This window comes from Xiphophorus hellerii, chromosome 20 (genome assembly GCF_003331165.1).
Source record: "Xiphophorus hellerii strain 12219 chromosome 20, Xiphophorus_hellerii-4.1, whole genome shotgun sequence".
NCBI lineage: Eukaryota > Metazoa > Chordata > Actinopteri > Cyprinodontiformes > Poeciliidae > Xiphophorus > Xiphophorus hellerii.
The window spans coordinates 18,771,038-18,776,474 of NC_045691.1; the positions used below are offsets into that span (position 1 = coordinate 18,771,038).

General features: G+C 36.0%; 1 non-coding gene across 1 annotated transcript; it reads left to right on the forward strand.

The window, feature by feature from the left end:
* The first annotated feature begins 3,681 nt into the window (after positions 1-3,681).
* trnaf-gaa (transfer RNA phenylalanine (anticodon GAA)) lies at positions 3,682-3,754 on the forward strand. Its single transcript has one exon. It is a non-coding gene; the product is annotated as a tRNA-Phe (tRNA).
* Positions 3,755-5,437: the final 1,683 nt, after the last annotated feature.

Sequence of the window (5,437 nt, forward strand, 5' to 3'; positions counted from 1 at the left end):
GTTTACTGTGTCCATCGGTGTATGTTTAATGTCAATATCAGAGCTGCAGCTCACTATAGGGTGCCATTTGTAAAGTTGCACAGTAAAAATTTAACAGCAGTATATATATTTTTTTCTTTAAAGAAATGCATTTATACAACAATGGAAAACAAAAGCCCTGCTTGCAGATGAACTTGCAAATATCTCAGGAAACAATGTAGTGTCCATGTCAGGCCTGTAGGAGGCAGTGAAACCTGGTGACGATACAGCCTCTGTGTGCGCCATGTGCTTATTAGACAGTGAACATGTGATTAGAAGCCTGTAATCCATGCATCTTCTCTCATGGCATTAATGTTGCACAATGAGCATATTTGGTTTTAACACTCAGCAGCAACACAAATAAAACATGGAGGTTGACCACTGTTGTTGTTGAGCTGTCCATGGTTGAAAGATGATCATTTTGAAATGTTTGGGTTTACACAGACATGATTCACATCTTGTTTCTAAATGTTTCACTCTAGGTCCTGTTGTCAAACCTGTGCATTTAAAACACAAAGATTTTCTGTCTTAAAGGTCAGCATGTTGATGATTTCCCCAGACCTCGGTTGTAATAGTTATTTAAATTGATGTTGCCTTTTTATTGTCTTAAACCAGTCTGCCAATTCTCACCCAACATCCGACAACAGGCAATCCCTCTGCATGCTGACCTACAACCACTCCAACAGATAGTCACTTTCATGGCCACCCACTTAAAAACATCCAGAATCTTGTCATGAATACTGTTTCTATAAACAACCGTGAAAGAATAAGTTGCTCTCTGGAATTACAAAGGGACACCGTGATGGATGCCAGCTGTGCAATAAGTCCAGGCATGAAATTTCCTCACTATTAAATATTTCATGGTCAATTCTTAGAAGTATTATAACACAGAGCACAGTCATTGGATGCAGAGGCATTTAGTGGCAAAGGTTCTTTAACTTTCTGCAGACTCAAAAGTTACAAATCTCCAAACCTTATGTGACCCTCACTTCAGCTCAGTAACATCACCAAGCAAAGAGTTAGATACAAAGAGTCAGATGCAGTGATGTAAAACACTAATCTAAAGCAGTAGAGAAATGTTCACTGTAGTGACAAGTCATAATCCATCTGAGTATCCAATATGTCACTGGGTTTACAGTAACAGTGGCCTGGAGAATAACACTTACCTGTCTGACATTCTGTGACAACTTCATGCTCCCAACTTGTGGGAACAGTTTGGGGATTGCCCAACCAGTACACAAAGCAAAGTCCCTGAGAACAAAGATTTGGAAGTTTAATTATAAAGAAATTGACTGGCCTGCAGAGTCCTGACCTCAACTTAATAAAGAACCTGTGGGATTAGCGCTAGTCCATCCCGTTCCAACATCAGTGTCAAATATTCAAAAATTCCCACAAGCACACTTCTTTTAAAGCTGTTACAGCTGCAAAGTATTTTCTGATATAAAAATAACACAATATAAAAGTTTGTTATTCAAACTTTGTAGCAAAGTATTTTATTTTATTATGCAGATAGATTGTCATAAAATTCTTCAAATGACATGTATTATTGAATTTAATTATACGCTATTGTCCATAAACTTTCCTTTACACCCTATTGCAATTTTATTTAATGGAGTTGCATAAGCACTTTTCTTTACTGTAGACAATGGGTTGAGAATAGAAAATGACTTTAAATCACTGCCTGCCAAAGTAGGTGCAAAACATCTTCCTGGTTGATAAGTATTGACATGTAAAAAACATCCTCTAGAAGACTATGAGATGTCCTACCTGAAAAAGTTAGGTATGAAACAACCAAAACTACAAATTGACCAACAGGCAAAATGATTTGAAATGACGATACCTGTCCCTTCTGAAACATGAAGGGACAGGATGGAGTATATAAAAATTTCTAACCTTAAAAACTGGGGGTCATTTTTCTAGCATGCAAGGCTTAGAGACAGATAATATAAGAAAACACATTTATTAAGGTCAGCTTTTGTTTGTGTATAAAAACATTAAGAGCTGACTGTATAATCCATAAATGAATGACTGAAGAACGATAATCATGTCACTCATTATGGTTAAGAGTTTTTGACAAAACAGCAGCTGAAATGTGCAACTGGGGTTAATTATAATTACAGTTTGAACTGAAGCTTATTCTCTAGAGCATATGGTTTAAATCCTCTCTTTTTTCAGCCAACACTTGCTTTTTTTAAACATTTTCTATCTTTACCCCCATTTCTTCTGATCTCTAAATTTAGAAACTCTGTCCCAGATACGTGCGATATTTTAGTGATGATGGCAGAGAATCTTCACTATGTCTCACTTTTGTGTGACAACTGTACTAATCACCACCGCTAATGAAGATGAAACATGTTAGTAAGGTAAGCATCTGTGGCGGCAGCTTTTGATCCTGACAAATCTGGTGATGCATGTGTGCGTGTAATTGATTGCTCTCTGTCTTACTGATTTGTGCATCTGGTCAAAACTGTCGATCCTTCCAACCTGCTTGATAATCTCATCAGCCACCCCTCATCTTCCACTCTCTGATTCTCTTCCATTGGCTCTCCCTCTCTTTATGCTGCCGGTCTGCATCTCTCTCATCTCTTATCCGCACTCGGGCCTTCCAGAACAAAAAGTGAGGAACAGCTGCAGTGTCTGTGAAGGAAGGAAAGTCACCTTGGAGGGGAGGAGGGAGATGACAAGAGGAACAAAAATGTGAGCGAGAGAATGAGGCAATATGGAGGGGAGATTACCGGGGAAAAGAGAGAAGAGAAGCACAGAAGCTGGCACAGAGACATCATATGACTAATAAAGGGACAGCACTGCATCACTGCAGAACGCAGTCAGAAAAAATAAAAAAAGGCAAACGCCAAGCCCAGAATGCTAATGTTATCAACCTTCAGTGTTTTCCAGCAAACACATTGTTGATTTTTTTGTAAAAACATCTGCATATCTGGGTGTCTTTTAAGAATATGCAATGAAAATCAGAGGTACACGGAGTCTAAAGGCTGCTGCCATTTTCAATCACTGCCTGAGCTATTGGTAGTGAATACAAAGAACTAACCAGAAGGTTTCAGAACCGGAATAACTACTCAGTTTTATTATTTTAAATGATAATAGTCACCGATTTTTTTAAAATTTCTTAAAGGACTGATTTTACTTATTGCTTTTTCAGTGTTGACATGAAATGCTGTCAATGTAAAAATTGATTACTTACTGTAGTACAAAATAGTGTTGGTCACTGATCTGGTAACATCATGGCTACCTATCTAATAGTGTGTAGTTTATTCAATGCCTGGACTCCACTAGACCCAATAGTGTCTGGGACCATGACTTGTAATGCGGGGCCATCTATTGACAGGGTTTGCTAGTAAAAAAATACGACTATTGTTCCCACAAAGTACTTTAAAATAACAGACTTTTATTTTATGTTTTTCTCGATAGCGGTGTGGCGCCATCTTGTGTCCAAAGCCCTTCAAGCAGAATTCAGTTGAAACACTTTCGTTTTCACCTTTGACTTATTTGTCACAACATTTACTATTGCGAAGCAGATAACTTATATTCTTTATATTCTTTAGGCCTCGCCTGTTTCAAGCTTTTTCATCAACCACTAAAACTTGTCAAAATACTTAATGGGGTCATAGGATAATCACACCAGCTCTGCTTGTTGCAGAACGTGCGGCCGAAATAGCTCAGTTGGGAGAGCGTTAGACTGAAGATCTAAAGGTCCCTGGTTCGATCCCGGGTTTCGGCAGTGCAATGGGAAAAATACATTTTGTAAGTTACTGATTCAGCGAACATGTACCTTGTTGCAGATACGGAACAGTCCTGTCATCTTGGCGCTCGATCTCTAACAATACAACAACTTAATCTTAACTCATAACTGGCATGCTGTTTATTTTCTTTCTTTCTTTTTTACATCTGTTTAACTTCATCCTGTCTATATTAAATGCCAATTTATTGAAGTCGCAGAGATTTGTAGATAACTAGTACCTGCAAATTTACACTTAGATCACTCAGCGTGGTGAACTTGAGCATATAGCTGAGCTGCATTGTCATAATGTTCTCATTTAAATAGTAGACATTTATTTCTCCAAAATGTCCTGAGCTCCTTGGTTTAGCATCAAAAAGCTATTGACAGCAATACATCATTTTATGTATTGAATTTTGTCTACATCCTCTAACTTCAATGTAATGTTATGCATGTTCAAAAGATGTTCAAAAGATCATGGAGTATTTACAATACTGCAAGGCAATAACGTTTTTTCCTCTTGTACTGATGTTTTACTCGTAAAATTCCTAATGACAACCATCATGTAAAATTCAGAGAATATTATGAATATTTACAACTTTTCATAAGTAAATATTTAATAATAGTAATTCATTTACAACATTAAATTAGAATAACCATAACCGCAGTATGATTTTTGCACTGTCTAGGTAAAGTTAAATACACTAAAATTAATTTCTGTAAAAAGCAACAACAAATGTAACTGTTTTCTTTAATCTGTAAATAATGTTAAAATCTAAGAGTGTTTGTGAATAAAACAGTGAGGTAAAGCACTGTAATTATCTTAAATGTTATTATAATATTCCTGGTGAATATCTGCCAGAAAAAAATAAAACAAAACAAACAAAAATATTTGAAAATAAGTCAAACAGAATATTGTCCAGCTTCTCTCTTTCTTTCTCTCTCTTTCTAATTTGTTTCTGTACCGATGGTTTGTAAATAATTCCTGTGGGGAAATGTTGGCTCTTGTACAATAAAATGAAACTATTTTGCAGAACCTCCACCAGGGGGCAGTGTAGTTCAATAAATCACTCAACAACAGCGTTTTCGTTAAAAGGAACAAGAAATTCATGGAGCTCCTATGAAATATTTGAGGAGACATTTCAGCTTTTAACATGGAGGAATTTGGCATAGAAAAAGCTAACAGCACCACAGTTATAACAACAATAACCAGAACCGTAAATTCAAGGCAGTGCACAGCGCTTGCTATGTACAAGTTAATCTGTTTAACTTAAAGAACGTGGGTAATAATGAAAAAGTTTCAAACATTATTTCAAAATTTACTGATTGACATTATCTTGTTCTTGTACGGATAAGAGAGAAAGTTTTATCCGCAAAATATTTCAGTTTTTTGCACATATACTGAAGAAACGACTGTTAACACCTAGCAAACAATCAGGAGTTATTAAATAACGCAACTTCTTAAAAATGCAAAAGAAACTCGTTGTGTTATTTTTACATAAAACACATTTTGCTGTTGTGGTTTTAAGCAACAACACAAAACAAACTGCTTCAGGTAACTTGGTTAAATGGAATAAATTAATATTTTACAACCATAAAGTTTCTAAATATGAAAACTAAATTAATCATAATCAGTCTGAATGTTGTATTCCTCTTTTCACAAAATTATTATTTGTAGATATTTGC